At 37.1% G+C, this 27174-nt stretch overlaps 1 protein-coding gene and 1 pseudogene across 3 annotated transcripts in view; both read left to right on the top strand.

The window, feature by feature from the left end:
• LOC126955127 (UDP-glucuronosyltransferase 2B33) overlaps positions 1 to 27174 on the top strand; it is a 329416-nt gene that overhangs the window by 22078 nt on the left and 280164 nt on the right. The window lies entirely within an intron of this gene.
• LOC126955018 (UDP-glucuronosyltransferase 2B4-like) overlaps positions 1 to 27174 on the top strand; it is a 33839-nt pseudogene that overhangs the window by 1114 nt on the left and 5551 nt on the right.

Genomic DNA, 27174 nt, shown 5'->3' with positions numbered 1-27174 from the left:
CACAAGATGATCTATCAATTGTACAAATATTATAGCAAAGTTTAAATTATAAGGTCAGTTAAAACCCTGTGGCCATTGCTCACACAGAACATTCTAGGAAGTCATAAACCTGTAAATTAGTGCACCTAATATTTCTTTAAACAATCACACATCTGTTTTACTATTTTTTTTTCATTTTAAAAAAAAGTCAGACCCATCCACAAGCATCTTACTGAATGCATACATGTAGATTGAGTAGTTACTCAATTTTCTACAACAACTATCTATGCAACATTGCAGAAATTATTTTTCCTTGCATACCTCAGTTTCCTTATTCTGAAATTAAAATATGTCCCCATGTCACCAGAAGGTTTCCTTCACCGTTGAGAGAAATAGTGCCTCTATTTCAAAAGCAAAAACCACTAAGGGTAATTTGTAGTTTCCAATGTCTATACATTCCTTCACTAAAAGATTGGAAATTATTTATTTTAAGACCAATCATCTTGTTGAAGTCTGAACATTGTTATATCTATATAGTTTTTTTTTGAAACTATGTGTATTATAAAATATGAGCCATATTAAGGTTGGATACAAATCTCTATTTGAATAATTTCTCAAAATTTTCTATCTGTAATTTGCAAATGTATTTACTTAAAAGCTAATATGATTAATACCCTAGCATGAATCAAAAGCAGTAGTGAGTACAAGGATTTCAGCCACACTCTCAAAATAGCCCACAACTCACTTGAATAATAAAAGATAAAAGGATTAGCTTAATGAACTGTGAAAACGAGACTATTTCTTAGAAAACTGTTTTTATGGGTACATCAGAATTAGTTGATCATGGAGCTCATAGAGTTGTTTAAATATTTATATGCTACTATTGAAGTTTTAAAGGGTAAAGAAATGGATGTTTACTTCTCTCTAGATTATTTTAGTAATTGTTTACAATTGTGAGTATTCTGATGTGACATTGGCTATGATGTAGTTGACCCTCAAAATTCTCTTATCACTTTGCTTTTCTTATAAATACACATGAGCAAAATATATACTACATAAAATATAAATTATGCTTATAATATTTGACTATATGTTTATGTATTTCAAAGTACAGACATGTTGCCTACATTTTTGCCTACCTTATTTTAATCCCTTTCAGAAAATTACCTAATGTAATTATGTTGGGTCATCCATCTTTTCTTTCCTTTTTCTTCTCAGGAAGACCCACTACCTGATGTGAGACAATAGGGAAAGCTGACATATGGCTTACTCAAAACTCCTGGGATTTTCAATTTCCTCATCCACTCTTACCAAATGTTGATTTTGTTGGAGGACTGCACTGCAAACCTGCCAAACCCCTACCTACGGTAAAGATAATTTTGTTGGTTTTATTTTGTTGGCTTTGAATTTTAGTGGGGATAATTCTACAGACTTCATGCAGAGTGTTTGACTTACACAGAAAGAAAGATGGGCAGTGGGCAGGGTAAAGCAGATACGCATTAAGAACTCGTGTACATGTTAACTTGCTGATACCATCACAAGTACGTGAGTTTCATCATTATTATAGATAGAGAGGGATACTAAGAAGACTTTGAAAATAGGGTTGGTTAAATATAAGTCTTGATTATGCAACACGTGAGACAGTATTGGTCATTCATTAAAAGAATGTTTATAAAAAGTTTAACACAAACCACAGGCAAGAGGAAAAAAAATTAGACAGTTTCTGTCCTCACACACATTGCATTCTACTTCAAAAGACAGAATATATGTAAGTAATAAAAATTGTGCAAAAGCTTTTATCTCAAGGAAATATTCAATGCCAAGATAGCATCACTGGAGATAATAGGAAGTATCCTGGACTCACTGATAATGAAGCTGAGAGCTGAGCAATGTGCAGAAATTGGTGAAATAATGAGGGGTCAGGAAAACACAAAAAAGGAAAGAAGGTAAAGTATTGAGGAAAGTTCTCAAGACTCTAAGTTGAGTTTGCCGGGAAAGGCTGAGTGAGAATCAGATGATGCTGAGAGGCAAGTTAGAGCCAGATACTTATTAGGAGTTAACTTATTTATTAAGCACATTTGAGAACTACTAAAAAGAGTTAGGAAATGAAGATATATGATAAGGTAATTTAAAAGAAGAAACAAAGAAAAAAAGAGCAGACCATTTGGGAAATTTTGCATGGAATCTGGTAGCAGATGATGGAAAAGTGAACTACAATGTTGATAGAAATAATCATGCCTACATTTACAGTAATAGTACCCACTTCATATTGTGTTTTGTGGAAAAAATGTTAATACAGACAAAACACTTAAAATGTCTCTGTTATATATACAATAATTGAGAAATATTAATTTTGCAATTACGGTTATTTTGTTATGATTACTAACACTACTAATTATCTAACATGTGCAAGTCACTTGAGGTATCATTCTACATTAAACAGAACCAGATTGTTCAGCACATCAAGATTACATTCTCTTGAGAAGTCGTGGATGACAGATATATTGCGGACTTGAATAAAAACAGACATACTAGTTTTGCCAGTAAGATGGGAAAGCTGCACATGTGCCCTAGAATTTAAAGTATAATAATAATAAAGAAAGCTATTCTGAAATTCTACTGTAAGTGATGCAGATCTTAAGTATTCTAACTTAAAATAATAACTCAATGATATAAATGTGTACCCCTAATAATATTTGCAGCCAAATCCATTGTTCACTTGATTTTATTCAAGAATGTAACTCATTCTACTCTGAGATACCAGAGTTTTACATCTTAGATCAGAAACATGTCCTATTACAGAAGGTGTTTTCAGTCTTACGACGAGCAACTCAGTACAGTTTCCTGGTGGAACTTGTGTCAAGACACCAAAGCTCCCTAAGGAAAAGCATGGAGAAAATGAACGATGCACTTATTATAAATACCAAATAGTTTCTGTCACTTGTATCTGTATAGTAGTAAACTTAGTTTACAATAAGGAAAGAATTCTACTTAGAAGATGATATTCTTTTCAAAGGAACACAGGACCCTCATACATTTTAAATTAATATCATACTTTTAAGACATATGTAGAAAGTAAGCATTCTTTAGTACATTATTAAGCAATCTCTTAAGATTTTTGTCTATATCAAACTGAGAATTTATTCCATGGTTAAAATATAATATCTATGCTGAATGCAAATTCTATGTGCTTTATAATTTTTGAAAGAGACAAAAGCTGAGGTAAGACTAATAAAAATTCTATGCCACCCTACCTTACTATTGAAAGATTTCCCTATTCACATTAAGGGAAAGTGATAGTGCTAATAGGAGGCAGAAGATAGTAGGAGGTGTAGAAGGACAAGAAAAAGGATGACCAGTAGTAAACAGTGATAATTACTAAGAGTAAGTGTTGTTACTAAGTTGCAGAAAGATTTAAATGAAAATCAATGGTTGTAAAATTGGTTCTCTAATTGTTTATTATGTAGAACAATTATTAACCAAAGTTGTTTCCTTTTCAATTAAATATTAGATTGTCAGAATATGTGTGTATATTTGAAGAGAAGAAGACACTTGGCAAAATGTTTCTAGTGATTTAAAAATGCAAATAACCACCGGTTTCACAATATAGTCTCATGTAATCATACTGAGAAAAAATAAGTCAAGATGTGTGTACTTAATATTTATGGAAAATATTCATAAAATTAACATTGGAAGTAATCCAACATCTTAAATGAAGGAATGATTAAAAACATATACTATATGAAAATGTCTAGCATGCATCATGCAGTTTAAGCTTGCCATGTAATCCAGCCTCACATAGTTCCTGTACATTTTGGATGAGGCTTATCTGAGTGATGTTCGGGGTATGATTCAGAGAAAGAAAAGCCTAGGCTGACAGACTTAGTCCAAGTTCCCACCAGCCAGGTAGATTTAGAGAAAGAGTAAAAGCAGCCTCCCTTGCTGGACTGGGCCCAGCCAATGTCTGAAACAGGAAGATTAAAGAGAAAGGATGGGGATAGATCCTGACCTGAAGGTGGATGCTGTGCTGTATAAAATATAGTCCCACAAGGAGTCAGCACTATCAAATTAACAACTCCTCCCAATGGAGGCAGCAGAAGGAATTACAGGAAGGAGTCAAAGAGAAGGAAGCCAGGTGGGGGAACAGGTTCAGATGTTCCCTCCATAGAACATAGTAGGAAACATATTTTCTTCTGTATAGAATAAAATGGTGACATTTATGTATTTGTCAATTACTTTTTAGTTCCCTATCTGATATAGTCTCCTTGTAATGACCTATACTAACTTTTTTTGCTGAAATCTCAGTTATTTTAATATTGATATAACAAGTAAAAGTTAAACACTGTAAATTATTGTTCAGTTTATGAGGATTGCTTGGGAGTTCCATAATTAGTAATTTAAACATAAAAATGTCTTAGCTATAGTAGAACATATTCATCACTGTTGTTAACACTTTGTAACACTTTGTCTAAGTGTTAACAATCAGTTAATCAAATTCAGAAAAACACAATTTTAAATTTATTCAACAGCTCTATCTTTATTTATGATACCAAAAGGTTCCTCATTTCAATGCTGAAACAGCAACCAAAATTAGCAATACTGATAATACTCTGAATTTGTCTCAGAAATTGACCCTTGAAATTTCTCCTCGAAGTAGTGCTTGATAATTTGTAATTTGAAGGAAGTTATACATACTCTCTTTGTAGCATTGATTTATTTCTTACAATTAGCTTATTTTATCAACTTCCTTTTTTGTCAATCAAAGCACACAAAACTCTAATATAATAACCAATAGACAAGCAGAATTACATGAAATACTTCCTCTGTTACTTAAAAAATGAATACATTAATATTCAATGTGGAAGATGAAAACTAGTATAAAGTACATAAAACAAAATAAACATAATATAGGTCACTACTAAATTGTTACTGCTTATTCTCACTAGAATTATAATGACTATTTAAATTTTTTTCATGTCTATAATGTTTTAGAATTTTTATGTGTTTAAAATTAAATTTATTTTATTTTTTAACTTTCATTTTAAGTTCAGGCCTACAGGAACAGGTTTCTTACATAGATAAATCTGTGTCATGGGGGTTTGTTTTACAGATTGTTTAATCATCCAGGCATTATGACCAGAACCCATTAGTTATTTTACCCGATCTTCTCTCTCCTCCTGCCCTCCACCCACCAATACACCCCAGTGTATGTTGTTCCCTGCTATGTTTTCATGTGTTCTCATCTTTTAGCTTACACTTCATGGTGAGAACATGTGATATTTGGATTTCTGTTTCTATGCTAGTTTGCTACAGATAACGGCCTCCAGCTCCATCTATGTACCTGTAAAATACAAAATCTTGTGGTTTTTTTATGACTGCATAATATTCCATGGTGTATATGTATACCATTCCATTTCCTTTATTCAGTCAATCATTGATGGGCATTAAGATTGATTCCATATCTTTACTATTGTGAATACTACTGCTATTAATAAACATGTGTATGTGCCTTTATAAGAGAATCATTCTTCATCCTTTGCGTATATGCCCATTAATGAGATTGGTGAGTTGAATTGTATTTTAGCCTCCAGGTTTCTGAGGAAGTGCCACATTGTCTTCCACAATGATTGAACCAACTTACACTCCCACTAACAGAGTATAAGCATTCCTCTTTCTACACAATCTCACTAGCATATACTACCTTTTGAGTTTATAATAGCCATTATGACTGGTGCAAAATAGTATCTATTGTGATTTTGATTTGCATTTCTCCAATGAGCAGTGATGTTAAGTTTTTTTCAAATGATGGTTGGCCACACATGGGTTTTCTTTCAAAAAGCCTAACAATTTTCTAAATACTTAAACTTTTCATCTATAATCTCATTTTTTCCAAGTTATTATTTGGAAAAATCCTGATTTCCTTACATGTTTAATCAATTACAGAAGTTAAGAAAATGAAGTGTTGGCATTCTATTTACATCAGTCTTTGAGTAATTTTATTACCCAACATCCCTGATCTCATTCTTAATAACATTAGTGTTCTAACATTCTGTAACTTTGGAGTTCTACTCATGGAATAAGATATTTTCTTTATTGTAACCGGTTGTGTGGAGATTTGACGGGAATAGACCACATGCCTTAGGACTCAGTACTCAGGTATACAAGTGGATACCCCAGATTGACCTTCTTGGTATGACTCTGGAGTACAAATACTGAATATATTAGTAAGAGCCCATTAGAGCATTAATTATGAATCATGAAATAAGGTTATTGGAAATGTGTTATGGAAAAACTTAAAAATAAAATGAAACTTCTTTATATTTATTTTCCATTCCTATGGGGAAAATAATAAGTTATAATTGTTGGCATTTTATGATATACATTCACATTCTTTATTTTAAGAATCAGAGTATTTTTATTCCAGGTGTTATTATGTCTCACAGAATTGTTTGCAACTTCATAGATTTTCTCTTTGTCTCCTATTTCTATAACTTTACACTTGTTCTTTCTTTTTATGCAGGGTTATTTCATATGTCACTAAAAATAACAGCTCTTCTGCTATCACCAGGGACTCTGCATTTTCTGTAGGATTAAATTCCTAATCTTAATCATAATGTGATGACACATTTCATGATGTAGTGTGACCTGTCCTTCCACAATCCTAGCACCACCACCACCCCATTGCCTGCTGCCTTGCACATCTCACATTTCACATTCTGTGACTGCACTTAGGAGAACACATTCTTACATGTTCATCTCTTTTCTTTGCTTCTTTTTTTTTTTTTTGCATATTTTATTTAGATTGCACTTTTTCTTTAGTCCAACTAGTAATTTTGTTTAATTTTTTTTCAGTCTGAAGTCACACATACCACACAGCTTTCACTTACATCTTTTGTAAGGGTCTTTTTTGGTTCCATATGAACTTTAAAGCAGCTTTTTCTAATTCTGTGGAGAAAGTCATTGGTAGCTTAATGGGAATGGCATTGAATCTCTAAATTACCTTGGACACTATGGTCATTTTCACCATATTGATTCTTCCTATCCATGAGCACGGTATGTTCTTCCATTTGTTTATGTCCTCTTTTATTTCACTGAGCAGTGGTTTGTAGTTTTCCTTGAAGAGTTACATCCCTTGTAAGTTGGATTCCTAGGTATTTTATTCTCTTTGAAGCTATTGTGAATGGGTGTTCATTCATGATTTGGCTCTCTGTTTGTCTGTTACTGGTGTATAAGAATGCTTGTGAGTTTTGCACATTGATTTTGTATCCTGAGACTTTGCTGAAGTTGCTCATCAGCTTAAGGAGATTTTGGGCTGAGATCTTGGGGTTTTCTAAATATACAATCATGTCATCTGCAAACAGGGACAATTTGACTTCTTTTCCTAAACAGACAGTTTTTTTAAAAAAATCATATAATCAATCCACAGTAGAAAGGAAGGATAAACTTAAAGGAACATGATAAAATATTTTAATTAAATATCTAAAATCTCTAAAAGCATAAGTACTTTCTTGATGAAAAATTTATTTTTATTGTTTCCCTTATTGTAACAGGTTTAATAATTACATGTGATTTCCATGACTTAATACCCACCTATTTAAAGTGTAAAATCCCAATATATTTAGAATGTTTATAAGTCATGAAGCCATCTGGAATCATACAGTTTAGGGTGTTTTATAAGTGACTTCTTTCACTGAGCATAATTTTTTGGGTTTTTTTTTTTTGGTTTTTAGATTCATTCACGTTGTAGTGTGTATTTTCATTTTTTTTTGCAGCAGTATAATATTTTATAGTATGGATATGCCATATTTTCTTTGTTCACTTATCACTTCATTGGCCTTTTGATTGTTTCCAATTGTGGCTACTAGGAACATTGCTACACATGTTTTTGCATAAACATGTTTTTCTTTGGGATTGATACTATAAGTGGAATTGCTGGCTCATGTGGGAACTGTATGTTTATGAAGAACAGCTAAACTGTTTTCCAAAGTACTTGTTATGTTTGTCATTGCCACCAACAAAGCAAGAGGGTTCCAATTCCTCCACACTGTGGTCGATATGTGTTATTATCTTTTTGTTACAGCCTTCTTAGTGGGTGTGAAATGTTCTCTCGTGGTTTTCGATTGAATTTTCATTACAGCTAAAAATGTGGAGCATTGTTATATGTGTTTACTGATCATATATCTTCTTTGGAAAAATGTCTATTCCAATCCTTGAAACATTTTTAAACTTTGCTACTTGTCCCATTATTGACTTTTTTGTTGTTGTTGAGACAGAGTCTTGCTTTGTTGCCCAGCCTGGAGTGCAGTGGCCGGATCTCAGCTCACTGCAAGCTCCGCCTCCCGGGTTCACGCCATTCTCCTGCCTCAGCCTCCTGAGTAGCTGGGACTACAGGCGCCCGCCACCTCGCCCGGCTAGGTTTTTTTTTTTTTTGTATTTTTTAGCAGAGACGGGGTTTCACCGTGTTAGCCAGGATGGTCTCGATCTCCTGACCTTGTAATCCGCCCGTCTCGGCCTCCCAAAGTGCTGGGATTACAGGCTTAAGCCACCGCGCCCGGCCCCCATTATTGACTTTTAAGAACTATTTATATATCATGAATATAATCTTAGATATATAATTTTCAAATATTGTGTTTCATTCTTGGTGTGCTAACTTTTTACTTTTTTAATGATGGATTTGAAGTACAAAAATTTAATTTTAATAAATTAAAATTTTAATAATTGACTTATTTATACTCCAAAGGATACAGCGTGCCAAATGTCTACCCAGTCCAGCTCCCATCAACTCAGCATTTATAACTACTATCAATAATGTTTTTATGTAAGAAAGGTATCACCTAAAGGAATGCTTTTATAACAGATTGTACCATAAAACAGGTTGGACCAATATAAAAGAAATATAAAATAAGGTGGTTTATTTAAATGCAAATATACAGATACTTTCATTAAATCTAAACAGACTTTAAAAAGAGGAGAAAATAATGAGAAATTACAGAAAACATTAGAAGAACACAGTTAACAAATGGAATCTTATAATGTAACATGATACACACACACACGCATTCATATATACATATATGCACATATATGTATTATGTATATCAACTGGAAGACACATTTTCTTAGAGCATATTGAATTGTTAATAATTATTTAAAGTGACGTGGTGGGCTAGAAATCAAGACTCAGTAAATTTGAAAAGATTCAATATCATAAACAATATATGATCCAGACTTAATGGAAGAAAGGGAGATTTTTTTAAAAAATAACTAAAATATCTTTAATTTTGGCAATTAAGAAAACACACTTCAAAAAAATTTAGTTGTGTCTCAGCCTCCCCAGTAACTGGGATTACAAGCATGCACCACCATGCCCGGCCAATTTTGTATTTTGGGTACAAACAGGGTTTCACCATGTTGGTCAGGCTGGTCTCAAACTCTTGACCTCAGATGATCCACCCACCTTGGTTACCTTAAGTACTGGGATTACAGGCATAAGCCATTGCTTGAACCCAGAAGTTGGAGGATGTAGTGAGCGAAGATCATGCCATTACACTCCTGCCTGGGCAACAAGAGCAAAACTGTTTCCAAAAATAAATTAAATAAATAAATAAAAGTTTAAATATTAAAAATTCAAAAAAACCCCCACAAAGTCAAGAAGTGAATTGTAATTATGCATGCACTTTTATCTCAGCAATTCTACTTTCAATTATATACCCAACAGATATGTATACATATGGAAACCTAGTGCTGTATATGACATGGACAGGAAACAGGAAAATACTGGGTAGAAGTGGTTGGTTTCCCTGCAAATGTCTCACCCTCAAGCCTGAAAATTCTTACCCTAAATGAGAAGATACATTCTTTTTCTGAGGCCCAGAGTTGCTGTTTGCCCACCACACACCCCTATTCTGTACCCATACAAACCCCAACACCCCGGCACGAACAGAAGAGCAGAAGAATGGCAGAATGGTGCATCAGAGAGAAGAGAAGGAGTTTCTGAATATCGAGAGTAGTTCAGCTGAAGACGGTTGGAGACGAGAGGAGATTGGATGCTGGATGACCAAACTCCAGAGGAAGATCATCTTCCCACTCCATCACCATTCTGGCTCCCCACTCATCCCACTGAGAGCCACCTCCACCACTCAGTAAAATCCCTGCATTTATCCTCCAAGTCCATATGTGACCTGATTCTTCTCAGATGCTGGACAAGGACTTGAGTACTTACAGGACGCTGAACTGGTTAACACTTAAGCCATCAGTATATGGCAAGGCTAAAAGAGTACGCTAACACATGCCCACTTGGGCTTCAGGAGTTGCAGACTCCCACCCCTGTATGCTGCCGTGGAGCCAGAGCCCAGGGGCGCTCGCCCAGGCTCCTGCACTTGCTGTCTGCCTGCTCCCTCTCCCGTAACGGGCTTGAACATGCATGGTGACTGAACAGATGAGTCACACAGCTGTCGCACATTTTGTGAGGCGGGGCAAAGAACTCATGCATTTCACACACCAGAATGTTTGTGACAGAATTATTAATATTGTTCAAAAATTGTTAGTAAACCAAATGTCTATTGCTCATAAAACGATGACATAATCTGTGGTTTAGCCATCAACAAAATACTACACAGCAATGGTATGAACCAACAACTGCTACACAAAAGTTTTAAAAAATAGATTCTAATGAATATATGTTATATAATTCAGCTACATAAACAAAGAAAACTAATGTATGATATTTGAAGTCAGGCTAGTATTTAATTGGAGGACAAAACTAGTGACTAAATGGTTCAGGACAAGAGAGTTATTCTAAGCAGGTTGTGATATCCTACACCACGATCTGAAGAGTAGGTAATTGGTATCTTCTCTTCAAGATAATGTTCAAGATGATCTTACACTTTTGACCTATTCACTTAGTTTATGTATATTTATCTTTTGGCTTTAATATTTAAAGGTTTATTTTATAGGATATATAATGTACTTAAAATTATAGGAATCAAATATCAAAATAAGCATAAAACAATAGAGAAAGTCCTAGAGTGTGGCCAGGAAAAGCCACATCAGAGTGTGGCCAGGAAAAGCCTCTCTTAGAGGTAACACTTAGAGGGAAGCCTCAAAAAGAGATAGAAGCATGCCTTGGGTTGTTGTAAGAAAGAATGTTCCAGGAGTATGAGAGAGGGGGCAAAATGTGTAAAGATGCTATGGTGAGAACACTTGGTACCCTAAAGAAAAATAGAAGGCCAATGTCTCTAGAAGACCTAGCGTGTATGGCAAAACTGTTAGGAGAACAGCTTGCCAGTGTTTGACATTGCAGGGTCCTGTAGGCCAAATAACAGAGTTGGATTTTATTCTTAATATGATGAGAAGTCAGGCAAAAATCTTAATTAGGGGAGTGGCAAAATCTGACTTTTGTTTCAAAAATATCATTTTGGTTACTGGGTAGGAAACAGTAGGAGACAAAAGGTAGGATAGAAGCAGAGTGACTAGCTATGAGGCATTTCACTCAGCGTGACACAATTCCTTTTTGGAACTTAAAGATGATAATTCTCAAATTGTATCTTCATATGTTTCCTAAGGTACTTAAAATTGTTCATGACGTTGCCCACGTTCTCATATGCCTGTTTGAGAACTAAAAGAGTATAATTGGATTGTTCATAACACAAAGGATAAATGTTTAAGGGAAGGATACCTTATTCTCCATGATGTGATCATTTCACATTGCAGCCTGTATCAAAACATCTCATGCAACCCATAAATATATACACCTGGTAAATACCCACAAAAGCTAAAAATTAACAAACAAAAAAATAATAATAAAATGGCTTATATTTGTTTTGCCTGTAAGAAATTAATTTTCCTGACTTTACGTTTTACTTTATAAAATTTGTCAGTGATAAAATTCCAATGTAAAAGACAAAGTTTCTATGATGACTCAAACTAAATTGCACAAATTCTATGTCAATTATATGTCATTTACTTTGAATCATTTGTCACTTTAAAAACCTGTCATGTGCCGGGCGCAGTGGCTTATGCCTGTAATCCCAGCACTTTGGGAGGCCGAGGCGGGTGGATCACCTGAGGTCAGGAGTTAGAGACCAGCCTGGCCAACATGGAAAATCCCTGTCTCTCTCTACTAAAAATCCAAAAAGTAGACAGGCATGGTGGCGTGAGCCTGTAATCCCAGCTACTTGGGAGGCTGAGGCAGGAAAACCTCTTGACACCACGGGTGGTGGAGGTTGCGGTGAGCTGAGCATTCACCGCTGCACTCCAGCCTGGGCAACAGAGTGAGACTCTGTTTCAATAAATAAATAAATAAATAAATAAATAAAATAAAAATAAAAACCTTACATGGACTTGATATGCTCAAGAAAATAAACTTACTTTCAATTTTGATATCTCTATGTTAATCCTTCAGATATAAAGAGAACACTATGAAGTTATCAAGAATTTGTCATGATCAACCAGTAAAGGTTGAGCAGTCTTCTGGACTGACTTTGTCAGGCACCATAAAGGAGCCAAGCACCCTCGGGTTGCAGTCCACGACCTCACCTGGTTCCAGTACCACCCTTTGGATGTGATTGGGTTCCTGCTGGCCTGTGTGGCAACTGTGATATTTACCATCATAAAATGTTGTATGTTTTATTTCTGGAAATTTGCTAGAACTGGAAAGAAGGGATAAAGAGATTAGCTGTATTTGAGTCTTGAAGCTGGGAAACCAGATAGATGGGACTTCTTCAGTTTATTCCAGCAAGAAAGGTTATGATGCAAGATTCCTTTTTTTTCTGTGACAGAAAATCTCTTTAAAGCATTTTGTGACATGACTATAAACACTTTGACAATTATCCTGTCAAGTAACATCCCCTCCCTTGGAAGTTTGGCAGACCTTGTAGCTGTCTCAACAAAAACGATGTAGTGGAAATAATGCAGCTTAACTTTCAAAGTTCTGTTGGAAACACAACATATCCTATCTCTCTTTCTCTCCCTCTTTTTGGATATTTTGTTTGTATGTTTCTTTTTCTCTCCACTCCTTCTTAACTCAATCTGTAGTCCCCGTAATAAATGACAATTTGGCAGACAGACAAAAATATATGCCTAAGAAATCCTGGTAGCCCACGAGCACTTTTATCCCTTCAACCTGAATCATTAAGTATGTAAGCGAATGACCTTCAGATAATTATAGACCAAGGCACCATAGGAAAGTAGCTACATAAAAAACTCTGTGGAATGAACAGATATCTTAGCCCAACCAACACCCCCAAACTCTGAGCGATGATAATAAAATTATTACAGTTGTCTTAAGGCTCGACATTTGGAAACAATTTGTCATGTAGTGATACATAACTGGAATAATAATTCTACATATTTTAAATTATACATTTCTAATAAAAGTATAATTAATATATAGCTACATGAGTGGAAAATAGGGAATAGTATATTTTGAAAATATCTGTAGCCCAAATAGAAGAGTCAGCATAACATGGTGGTTAAGAGCTGGCACTCTGGATCCAGATGCCCTTGATTCGAGTCTCTGAGAAAGCACTACATGATGATGCGGGGTTGGACAAGTTACTTGGGCTTTATTTGCTTCAACTTCCTCACCGATGGAATGGCAGTAGTGGTCATAGATTCCTTTCTTTCTGTGACAGAAAATCTGTTTAAAATTTACTTACTTTGTCAAATAAAAACTTGTTTTCAAAGATTTAATACCTGTTTAACGGTTAGAAATACTTTATGTCAAGAGGGAAAATATTGGTAAAAATATTAAATAGTATAAAGCCATACAAACTGATATTTAAATTTGTCGAGCTTGTATTGAAATTTGTTGCTCCCATTCACAGGTTACCTGAAACAATTTTTACAGTGTTTAAGTACATTTCACGCATTTTACTTAAACACAAGAATATTAAGAAGTCCACTGACAGTATTGGTTCTGTTTTGCAAATACTCGGATTACTTGGCTTCATTTTGAGCAGGATTCTCATCTTTTAACTGCTGTTAAAGGAATTATTAAACATTTGAATTGTATTAAAAACCTCTCTCTTCTTTTTAATATTTTGAGATGAGTAGTGCTGCTTGGCCTTTACAGTGCATACTGCTTCAGCGTCAGTTTTTTTCCCAAAACTTGTGGCAAAATATTTATTATTTTAGAGCTTTATTCATTTCCCCAGCAGAATGTATGTGGAATTAGAAATATAGCTACTGCTACCTGCTTCCTACAGTAATATTGAACTATTTTACTAAGTCTTTGGTTCTATGAGCCAATTCAGGCTTTCCATGTGATATCGACAAAATCAAGACATCTTTGTCCAAAAAAAAAAAATTAGAAATGGAGAAATTAGTGAGTGAGTGGTGAAGAGAACACCGGACTAAAAGTCAGGAGAGCTGGGGTCCAGGCCCAACCTTCTGCTGGATCAATCTTTCACCCTGAGCCTCAGTTTACCCATTTTTTCTGGTCATTTAAAAATGTTCATCAGTTGATTTTATTCCCATATTTTAAATTATTTCGATAAATTTGAGGGAACAGGTGGTGGTTGATTAGATGGATAATTTCTTCAGTTGTGATTTCTGAAATTTTGGCACACCCATCACCCAAGCAGTGTACACAGCACCCAAAATGTAGTCTTTTGTCTCTCTTCCCATTCCAACTTTTCCAAGAGTCCTGAGAGTCCATTATATTACTCTTAAGCCTTGGCGTTTTCATAGCTTAGCTCCCACTTACAAGTGAGAACATCCAATGTTTGCTTACCTAATCCTCAATTACTTCATTTAGAATAATGGTCTCCAATTCCATCCAGGTTGCCATTAATGGCATTATTTTGTTCCTTTTTGTGGCTGAGTAGTATTCCAAGTGTGCCTGTGTGTTTGTGTGTGTGTGTGTGTGTGAGTGTATGTGTATCACATTTTCTTTATCCACCCATTGGTGGATAGACATTTAGTTTTGTTCCATCTTTTTACAGTTGGGAATTGTACTACTGTAAACATGTGTGTGCAAGAGTCTTTGCATATAATGACTTCTTTTTTTCTGGGTAGATACCCAGTAGTAGGATATCTGGGTAAAAATGTAGATCTACTTTTAGTTCTTTAAGGAACCTCTATACTGTTTTCTATAGTGGTTGTACTAGTTTACATTCCCACCAGCAGTGTAAAAGTGTTCCCTTTTATCACATCCATGCCAATATTGTATTATTTTTTGTTTTTTTTTAATGATGCTCACTCTTACTGGAGGACAGTAGTATTGCATTGTGGTTTTGATTTGCATTTCCATGAAAATTACTGATGTTGAGCATCTTTTTATGTTTTATGGACATTTGTATATTTTCTTTTGAGAACTGTCAATTCATGATCAGCCTACTTTTTAATGTTATTGTTTGTTTTTCTCTTGTTAATTTGTTGGAACTCTTCATAGATTCTGAATATTAATCCTTTGTCAGGTGCATAGTTGGTGAATATTTTCTCCCACTCTGTGAATTATCTGTTTACTCAGCTGATCATTTCTTTTGCCACGCAGAAGCTTTTTAGTTTAATTAAGTCACATCTATTTATCTTTGTTTATGTTGCATTTGGTTTTGGGTTCTTGGTCATGAAGTCCTTGTTAAGCCAATGTCTAGAAGAGTCTTTCTGATATTATCTCCTAGAGTTTTTATTGTTTCAGGTCTTAGATTTGATTTTTTCATCCATCTTAAGTAGATTTTTTTTTAATAAGTCGAGAAATGTGGATTCAGTACCATTCTACTACATGTGGCTTGTCAATTATCCCAGCACCATTAGTTGAATAGGGTGTCCTTTCTCCACTTTATGTTTTTGTTTGCTTTGTCAAAGATCAGTTAGCTATAAGTACTTGGCTTTATTTCTGGATTCTGGATTCTGTTCCGTTGGTCGACATACCTGTTTTTATACCAGAGCCACCCTGTTTCAGTAACTACAGCCTTGTAGTTGTTTGAAGTTGGGGAATGTGATACCTCCAGATTTGTTCTTTTTGCTTACTCTTGCTTTGGCTATGCAGACTTCAAACTGAGAACCAAATCAAGAATTCAACCCTTTTACAACAGCTGACTTAAAAAGAAAAAAGAAACATAAAATACTTAGAAATATAGTCAACCATGAAGGTGAAAGACGTCCACTAAGAAAACTACAAAATACTGTCAAAAAAATCACAGACGACACAAACAAATGGAAACATCTCCCATGCTCATGGATGGGTAGAATCAATTTTATGAAAATGACCATACAGCCAAAAGCAAGCTATGAATTCAGTGCAATTCTCATCAACATATTATCATCATTCTTAACAGAGTTAGGAAAAACAATCCTAAATTTCATATTGGTTTTATTCTCATTTTTGACCTTTCATAGCAAATGTAAGTTCTTAATTTTAGTTTGTGATAATATAGGAAATGCATTCTAAAGGGACTTAGTCAATTTTCAATCTTGCTAAACATACATGCATATATACATGTCCATTTCTTTTGAAACAAGACACAGCATCACTTTACTATCTAATAGGTATGATGGGAAATTCAATGTGTTTATTGAAGATAGTTTGAAATAATAATTATTATTCTACATACTATACTTTAAATGATCATGTCTAAATTTTTTCTCTTTTCCACAGTCTTTTGATCCTTCCCTCCTATAAAATATAATATGGCAACACTAAATTTTTAACATAACAAAAAGATATGTACAAAGAATACAAAACGTTTATACATTTTGTGGAAAATAGCTAAATCAAGCCATGCACCTTTAATCTGCACATCAGTGAAGTACTTTGTGATCAAAGTGATCTGGATTGACAAAAACCCACGTGTCTTTTTTAACCAGAAATCTCATCATTAAACAAGTTTCCCAACAAATATTTTTGAGCCTAAGGCATGATTTAAATATATATCACTGTGTGTGTGTGTGTGTGTGTGTGTGTACACATATATATCACTATATATAGATCACTAAATATATAGATTTGTATTTGTATATGTATTTATAAATCATGTAATACACAGACACACATACACTAAAACACTGATGTTAAAAAAATTATAGGAAGTGTTTACAACAGAATATTTTATACAAATCATCCAGATATTGATACAGAAAAGCAGGAATAATAAGGTGGCAAAGGTTAATAATATTGTTTTATCATTCTTATAAGCCTGAATTAATTCACATTAAACCTATTCTACAACACACTTAAAAGATGGGTATCTATTGTTTAGTAAGTACTACAATCACCAACCAAAAAAGAGAAATATTCCAATATAAAACTTAATGTAGCTATAAATGTGCACTTCAAAGTAAAAATTGCCAAAAACATATAAATGATTATAAAGTAAATGGTGCTCAGGAAAATAGAAACATGCCAATAAATTAATGCTATAGAGATTTGCAACCTATAAAAACCTGAGATATCTATTTTTGAGGGAGTATAATGCAAAATAACCTTCTAAAATAAAATGTCAATATACAGTTTGAAACTGAAGTTCTACATCTAGAAATCTGTCATGCAGAAATACTTCCACATAAGCACACGTATGAACAGAATATTTCCTCCAGCACTCTATTGGCTCCAGTCAATGAACACATATAGCTCCAACAAATGTATGAGTGTAGCCATTGCAGGGAACAGTTTATTCCACTGCTAAATAGAAAAAGTAGTTTCCAGAAAAAAAAGTCTTCCTTGCAATGAAATAACATAAAATACATGTAAACTTGCATCAAAAAAAAAAAAAAAAAAAAAGAAAGAAAGAAAGAAATTAGACGACTACACATAAATCCAAGGATGGGAATTTTAGATTTTTTTCTACAGAATTGTGCAGTATTTAACATTTTACAATATTTTCATGTGTTATTTATGAGGTTTAAAAATTAATTTGTAAAATAAACATAAAATCAATACAGGAAGTTTGAAAAATTAGCATCTCATTATTAATTCATTAGTGTTATTCAAAAAACTTGAATTGATCATGTTTCTCACATGCAATTTTATTCATTTGCAGCTTTTTTTAGAACACTTATTCCAGGTTTAAAAGACCTATGGATACATAAAATACAATGTTTAAAAAAATTGCAAGAACTGAAGATATCTAAATTCACAAAATTGTCATATTTTGTTCTATTATTTTTAATATTTTATGAATATTACAATAGCTTAACAACTTCTGCTGTCTTCTTCAAAAGTTCATATTGATTGTGATTTTGTGACATGACTGTAAACACTTTGAAAATTATCCCGTCAAGTAACATACCCTCCCTTCGAAGTTTAGCAGACCTTGTAGCCATCTCAACAAAAATGATGTAGTGGAAATAATGCAGCTTAACTTTCAAAGTTCTGTTGGAAACACAACATATCCTCTCTCTCTTTCTCTCCTTCTTTTTGGATATTTTGTTTGCATGTTTCCTTTTCTCTCCACTCCTTCTTAACTCAATCTGTAGTCCCCGTAATAAATGACAATTTGGCAGACAGACAAAAATATATGCCTAAGAAATCCTGGTAGCCCACGAGCACTTTTATCCCTTCAACCTGAATCATTAAGTATGTAAGCGAATGACCTTCAGATAATTATAGACCAAGGCACCATAGGAAAGTAGCTACATAAGAAACTCTGTGGAAGGAACACATACCTTAGCCCAACCAACACCCCCAAACTCTGAGCAATGATAATAAAATTGTTACAGTTGTTTTAAGGCTTGACATTTGGAAACAATTTGTCATGAAGTGATACATAACTGGAATAATAATTCTACATATTTTAAATTATACATTTCTAATAAAAGTATAATTAATATATAGCTACCTGAGTGGAAAATAGGGAATATTATATTTTGAAAATATCTGTAGCCCAAATAGAAGAGTCAGCATAACATGGTGGTTAAGAGCTGGCACTCTGGATCCAGATGCCCTTGATTCGAGTCTCTGAGAAACCACTACATGACAATGTGGGGTTGGACACGTTACTTGGGCTTTATTTGTTTCAACTTCCTCAATAATGAAATGGCAGTGGTGGTCATAGTATTATCAACCTCATGGGGTTGATGGCAGGATGAATTCATTAATATTTCAAAGCACCAAAAACAATTGTATATATAGCACAGTAAAATGTTTTGGAACACTGAATTGGCAAGGTTTTCAAATATCACACCAGGAGCAGAAGCAACCAAAATAAAATTGATAAACTACGTTTCATCAAAATTAAGATTTTCGCCCATCAAAGAACACCATCAATAAAGTCAACAGAGAAACAAGAGTTTGAGGTATATATTTGCAAGTTACATACCTGATAAGTGACTTATATAAAAAATATATTTAAAAAAGCTGGCCGGGCGCGGTGGCTCAAGCCTGTAATCCCAGCACTTTGGGAGGCCGAGATGGGCGGATCGCGAGGTCAGGAGATCGAGACCATCCTGGCTAACACGGTGAAACCCCGTCTCTACTGAAAAATACGAAAAACTAGCCGGGCGAGGTGGCGGGCGCCTGTAGTCCCAGCTACTCGGGAGGCTGAGGCAGGAGAATGGCGTGAACCCGGGAGGCAGAGCTTGCAGTGAGCTGAGATCCAGTCACTGCACTCCAGCCTGGGCGGCAGAGCGAGACTCCGTCTCAAAAAAAAAAAAAAAAAAAAAAAAAAAAAGCTTACAGCTCAATGTTAAAAAGACAAATAACCTAATCAAAAAATGTTTAAAAGATCTTAACAGGAATTTTATCAGGGAATATGTAAACGTCCAATAAGAACATGAAAAAATGTTTTATGTTAGATTACATAGTTGAGAGAAATACATAACATCTTCCCAATAACAAGCAACTTTTCCTTTGTGCTCATAGTCAGGTAAATAAATCCTCATGACTAAACAGAAAAGCTGCCTGGAATAAATACAAGTTATTTAGCAGAACTATAAAAATATAAAATTAAAGATACGTAGACAAATAACACTAGTTTTCCTAAGAATCCATACTAGTGATGAAAATATTATAAATGAAGAGTCTGGTTTCCATATTTTTTAACAGTATCTTTCTCCACTACTGTGCAAAGATGTTATTTTAATTCTTATTATATGTACTAAGTCAAATACACACACACACACACTTGCATGACTATGCATTAATAATAGAGGAAATGTATCCTGTGGCACATACCTCCTTCCAAAGGAACTGAGTGATGAGGTTTGTTTAAAAAATTGGCACTACTGAGAACAGTGTGGAGGTTTCTCAAAAAAATTAACATAAGATTACCATGTGATGCAGCAATCCCTCTTCTGGATATTTATCCATAACAGTTAAATCAGGATCTCAAAGAGATATTTGCACATCCATATTCATAACAGCACTATTATAAAAGCTCAGACCTTGAAGCAATCCCAGCATCTATCCAAGCAAAGTGTAGGACCAACCGGGTCTGATTGGTCTAAAATGGAAAGAAAGGTGAATGTGCAGTGTCATAACTGGGAGGGAAAGGGAGAAAAAGCATGGAAACCCACCCCATTGGAATGCATGTTAAAGAACTTTAGGAAAGGCTTTGCCGGGGAATTAGGAAGTCAAGATAACCCATCGAATGCTGAGAGCTCTCTGTGAATTAGAATAGCCCTCTTTTGGTGTTGGCTGGCCGGCCAAATGTACTACAGATAGGGAGACCATTGGCCATGTGTTTAAGGTGGTGACCAGAGGCGGAGGACAGTCATGGCGTTCAGACCAAATTTCCTTATAATAACTCATGGCCGAAGGCAGCCCTGTTCCACAGCTTATTGCGGAATGCTCGCAGTGGAGCAGAGAAATCAGCTGCGCTGGCAGCTACAAAGACAAAGTGAAAGCTTCGCCTGTAAACACAGAGTTAAAGAGAAAGTCATAGGAGCTTGTAGCACCAGCTGAGCGGAGAGTGAAAGCCTCTCTGGCAAACACAGAGACAGAAAGGAAGCCTCAGGAAAAAACGGTATTGCAAGAACCACTGGAGGGAAAAGAGACCCCTCCTCCATATGTTCCAATCTACCACCCTTTACCCAGAGTTACTGACTCTGAGGAGTCAAGCTCAAAAGGATACACGCCCCCAGTCTCTGCTGAGATGGAAAAATCTGAGCGCTCGCTCCAGGAAGTTAAGGTGAAATGCTAGGAAAATCAAGCAAGCTGTCTCCAGTCAGGTCCTGTTCGGGCTATGCGAATGCGTCTCTGGGAAACAAGGGGACCCCCATAGGATGGAAATGAGGCAGCCCAACTACAGCAGCTGCCCAGATACCAAGAAGAACCCCTGCAAAGTTTAAGGGAAGGCAGGAGAAAGGCAATCAATTTAGGGAAAATCTCAGAGGCGCTTCAGGGGGCAGATGAAAGCCCCAGTCAGTTTTATAAAAGACTTAGTGAGGCCAGCGCATGGTGAACAGGGCATTTGTATTGCAGGCCCAGGGGGATATCAGGCGAAAACTGCAGAAAATGGAAGGTTGTGCAGACGTGAATGCTACTCAGCTTACTGAAGTGGCCACAAGTTGTACATTAACCGAGATCGGGAGGCTCATTGAAGGCTTAAGAAAAAGGCTGATTTGCTGGCAGCAGCCCTCACAGGGAGGGAAGCTGGCGTGGCAAGGGGTCGTGATGTAGGCACGGACGTGGGCGGGGAAGAGGCCAGTGTGGACAGGGATTTGAGAGTCAACTGAGGCTAGAAAGAGATCAGTGTGCACGGTGCAAAAGACAAGGACACTGGAAGGATGAGTGTCCAGAGGATAATATCAAGGAGAAGGGTCAGGGCCATGGTATAGTAAAGCTACCAGTTGGGGGCTGCCACACCCAGGAGAAACCAAACAGTGATCTGATCAGACTGGCGGGGAATGAAGGATAGGAGGACTAGGACAGACCAGGCTGCTTCACTTTGGGCCCAGAGGAGCCCATAGTCAGATTAGAAGAGAGAGGCCACCTAATGGACTTTACGGTAGACACCAGAGTTAAACACTCAGTAGTGACCCAACCTATAGGGCCACTATCCAAGAACTGTGCAACTATTGTAGGAGCCACTGGAGTCTCTGAAAAGAGGCCTGCCTGTCAGTCAAAGAGGTGTGTTATAGGAAGATGAGAAGTCCAACATGAATTCCTATACCTCCCAAATTTTTCAGTTCCTTTGCTGGGAAGAGACCCACTTCAGAAACTGCAGGCACAGACTATATTTTGGCCAAAAGGGAATGTAACTTTAAACCTACCTCGCCCAGAGGCTATGATGTGAACTCCTACTGTTCCATAAGCTGAAGAATGGAGACTATATGCAAATAAGACTCTGGAACCAGCAGTAAATGAAATGCATGGGTTGCTTACTAAAATTCCCAGAGTTTGGGCAAAAGTATCCCACCTGGACTGGCTGTAAATCAGGCACCAGTGATGGTAGAGTTAAAACCGGGAGCAACTCTGGTTCTGGTCCGACAGGACCCGATAGTCACCAAGATCCTACGGGGTGTCCGCAAACATTTAGAGCGGCTTCATAAGCATGGAATCATAGTCAAATGCCAGTCACCAAGGAAAACCCCTCTCTTGCCAGAGTGTAAGCCGTCTGGTGAATATAGACCAGTACAGAATTTGTGTGTGGAAAATCAGGCCACAGTGACCATCCACCCAGTGGTGCCAAACCCGTCTACTTTAATGGGACATATTCCAGCAAGGGCCACTTTGTTTACAGTCCTAGATTTAAAGGACACATTTTTCTGTCTCTGGCTTGCACCAATCAGACGATTTCTGCTTTTCAATGCGGTGAATCATAGTACACTTGGACAAGACTCCCACAAGGATTTAAAAACTCTCCTGCAATCTTTGAAGAGGCACTGGCCTCAGACCTTAAAGCATACACCTCACCGAATAGTGACTGTATCTTGTTCCAGTATATTGATGATCTTCTAATAGTCCCAACCCGAGAGGACTGCTTCCAAGGGAACCAAGACCTTCTGCACCTACTATGGAAGGGAGGATATAAAGTGTTTAGGCTTCTATATAAGCCAAAGGAAAAGATGGCTCAGTAGCAAATGGAAGCAGGCTATTTATGTGCTTTCTACTCCAATCACCCAGTGACAAGAGAGTTCCTACGGGCAGCAGGGTTCTGCCGCATCTGGATCCCAAATTTCTTGCTCGTGGTTAAGCCACTATATGAAGCCAAAAAGAGGGGAAAAGGAGCCCTTCCTCTGGAAGGCCGACCAGGAGAAGGCCTTTAAGGAAATCAAAGAAGCCTTGACTCAGGCCCCAGCTTTAGAACTGCCAGATCTAACTAAGCCTTTCTTTTTATATGTCCATGAGCAAAAGGGAATGGCCATAAGAGTTCTAACTCAAGCCATAGGGTCATGACATCACCCGGTGGCACACTTAGCCAGGCAATAGAATTCTGTGGCACTTGGATGACGTTCTTGTTTTAAGGCACTAGCTATCACTGCTTTGCTGGCACAGGAAGCTAATAAACTGACTTTAGGACAGCAACTGACAATCCAGGTACCACTTTCAGTTATAACATTGACCGACCAAAGGGGACACCATTGGTTACCAAATCCGAGAATAACTCAATAAAAAGGGCTCCCTTGTGAAAATCCCTGCATACATTTAGAGACTGTGAATACCCTAAACCTAGCTACCTTGCTCCCCATTGAATCAATGTCACGAAGCCCCCTTCATTGCTAAGTGGATGTGGTAGATGAAGGGTTCTCAAGCCAGAGAGATTTGACAGATGGGCCCCTCGGAGACCTGGACATTGAATATGTTACTGATGGGAGCAGCTTCATACCAGAGGGGTCTGCCACACAGGTATGCAGTGGTGACTTTGGACTCAGTAGTAGAGGCACAGTCTTTGTCTACAGGAACTTCCTCTCAGAGAGCACAGCTGAAAGGTCTCATAGCAGCAAATATTTACACAGACTTTAAATATGCTTTAGCCACTTTGCATGTTCATGGGGCTACTTACAAAGAAAAAGGACTCTTAATTCCTGGAGGTAAAGAAATAAAGTACAATGAAGAAATTCTATGGCTCTTAGATGTGGTATGGACCCCCAAACAGGTAGCAGTAATGCAATGTAGGCAAAAGGCAGGAACATTGGAGGCTAAAGGGCACAGAAAAGCAGGCAAAGGGGCAAAGCAAGCTGCAATGGCGACTCTACCTTCTAAAGAAGAAACCTTTACTATGCCCTCTCCTCCCAAGATTCCCCTTCCAGGGACCCCCAACCTACCTTCCAAATGAAAGGGCTTGGTTTGCCCAGGAAAATGGGAATGACTTTGAAGGACGATGGTGGAAATTCTTCAATGAGAGCCTAGCCATACCTGAAATGTTGGCCCCCAGATTTGTAAAACAGTTTCACCAAGGAACTCACAGGAGAAAAACGGCGCTGGAGACAAGCTTAGGCATCATTTCTATGTGCTATGACTCACCACTATTACTTGAGCCATTTCTAAACAGTGTTTAACTTGCGCTCACAACAACTCCCAAAAAGGGCCCACTCAGCTCCCGGGAATTCAGGAAACAGGAGCCATGCCCTGGGAAAACCTGCTTATGGACTTCACCGAATTGCCCCAAGCAGGGGGATATCGGTACATTTTGGTGCTTGTCTATACCTTTTCAGGATGGCTCAAGGCCTTCCCCACCCAGACAGAGAAGGCATGAGAGGTGACAAAGGTGTTGTTAAGAGACGTTATTCCCAGATTTGAACTGCCCCTAACTTTGGGGTCAGATAATGGACCAGCATTTGTGGCTGAAATAGTTCAGGATTCACTCGACTATCAGAAATAAAATGGAAGTTGCACACAGCCTGCCAGCCTCAGAGCTCAGGAAGGATGGATGGCATGAATCAGACACTTAAGCAGCTGCTGAAGAAATTTTGTCAGAAAACTCATCTGAGGTGGGACCAGGTCTTGCCCATGGTCCTTCTCCGAGTCAGGTGCACCCCCACAAAACAAACCACACTGGGTATTTGCCCTGTGAGATTTTGTTCGGCCGGCCACCCCCAATCATAAGTCAGATTAAAGATAATCTCCATGAGCTACAAAAACTAACTTTAAGGAGGCAAATGCAGGCTTTAGGTATGGCCATGAAAAAAAGTCTATTTTGGGCACAGGAAAGAATGCCTATTAAGTCTGGCAGACCCAGTGCACCCTTTCAAACCTGAAGACTTTGTTTAGGTTAAGAAATAGAATCCAACTACTCTGTGCCCCTTATGGGATGGGCCCCATACTGTGATCTTGTCCACTCCTACTGTTGTTAAAGTTGCAGGTGTCGTGCCTTGGATCCACCACAGTCAGCTGAAACCATCGGCCCAGGACCAGTGGACAAGCCAGCAGGACCCAGACCATCCGACCTGGCTGATCCTGCAATGAGACCACGGTGCCAGTGGAGACGACAATAGCCCTGCTCTGGTCACTCTGGAAGATGACCAGTCTATGCACGGTGGAAGCTTGAGAAAACAGCAAGCCCTGCTCTAGTCACAACAAGAGTTGACTAGTCTATGCATGGCCAAAGCTTGAAGAATCATCATCAAAAGAGTCAATGTGGCCAGAAATCTTAGGCCCACTAATCTTCTTTGTATTATTCATTATATTGCTCTTGTGCTATTGCTTTAACCAACCACCTACATGCCTTTACTGCCCATGCAGGCCGTAAGAATGCTACTGTTTGCTTTGTTCATGCTGATCCCCATATCTGTGCTAGAAGGAGGAGGACCCATATTAGGATGCCCTCACTCCATGCACACTCCATGGATAAGAAACACAGTAATTAAGACTTTATTGTACTATACATACTATAGGTACCTGGACACAAGATAGGTCAGGGTGTACTGTACCGCTATTAACATGCTTAATTGCATCATAAGATTGCAGGCAGTACTTGAAATCATCACTAATGAGAGAGCAAATACATTAGAATTGCTGGCCCAGCACACCACAGAAATAAGGAACACCATCTATTAGAATAGACTGGCTTCAGACTGCCTCCTAGCCCAGAAAGAAGGAGTATGTGAAAAGTTGAGCCTGATGAATTGCTGCCTAGAAATTAATGATAACAGGAAAGTCATCATAGAAATAACTGCAAGGATGTGGAAGAGAGCTCATGTCCCAGTTCAGACCTGGAACTCGGATGGTCTCCAGATTCCCTCTTAGAAGGTTGGTTTTCATTCTTTGGTGGTTTTAAAACATTAGGGGTGGTGTTGGCTGTATTAAAACGTTGCCTGATACTCCCTTGCCTTTTACCCCTCCTCGTCAGAAGCATCCAATCAACCATAGAATCCATAGTTAACAGAACCACTTCCACTCAACTGACGGCTGTACCCCAGTATCAACCTGTACTAAACAGAGAAGAACTGACTTGTAATGAGGAACCATATGATAGTGATGCCTTCTATTAAATTCCATTACAGGAGGCATCAAAGGGGGAGATGAGGTGAAAAATAAGAAAGAAAGAAAGAAAGAAAGAAAGAAAGAAAGAAAGAAAGAAAGAAAGAAAGAAAGAAAGAAAGAAAGAAAGAAAGAAAGAGGAAGAAAGAAAGAAAGAAAGAAAGAAAGAAAGAAAGAAAGAAAGAAAGAAAGAAAGAAAGAAAGAAAGAAAGAAAGAAAGAAAGAAAGAAAGAAAGAAAAGAAAAGAAAGAAAGAAAGAAAGAAAGAAAAGAAAGAAAGAAAGAAAGAAAGAAAGAAAGAAAGAAAGAAAGAAAGAAAGAAAGAAAGAAAGAAGAAATAAATTAAAAAGAGAAATGAGCTTTCCTGTATTAGACTAACTTGTCCCAGAGGCAGCATGGGTGAAGTCCAGACCCAGGGAAAGTCTTGGTAATACTATAAAAAACCAGGACACACACCAAAAAAATGTGGTCCAGAGACTCTCCCAGAGCTCCTTCAACATAGGGAGAAAATAACAAATTTTCCTCTGTTTTATGGTATGAGTTTATAGATTTTTGTTCTTTGTAACTAGCAACTTCAAGTATTCTGTTTTGTCTAAAAAGTACAGTGAAGGTCATGACAAGCCTGAGCAGGCCTGAACTACAGCTGTCTGGGCACCATATTGAAGATTAGAAGGTAAACCAGTGCAAGGCTGTTTTGAGCAAAACCTAGATAACAGACATCTAGTTTGCACTGCAACAGTCATGGGTAATCCTGACTTATGAGCTGTCACAATTTGATCAATTGTCCTCCCTCTGTATCCCTGCTTTTGCTCCACTGTAAGCCTGCATCAAGTTAGCCCACCCCTTTTGAAAAGTGTGTATAAAAGTCAAGTGGTGTCTTGGTTGGGGTCCCAA

Source organism: Macaca thibetana, chromosome 5 (genome assembly GCF_024542745.1).
Source record: "Macaca thibetana thibetana isolate TM-01 chromosome 5, ASM2454274v1, whole genome shotgun sequence".
Lineage (NCBI taxonomy): Eukaryota > Metazoa > Chordata > Mammalia > Primates > Cercopithecidae > Macaca > Macaca thibetana.
This window is presented reverse-complemented; position numbering and strand designations above follow the sequence as displayed.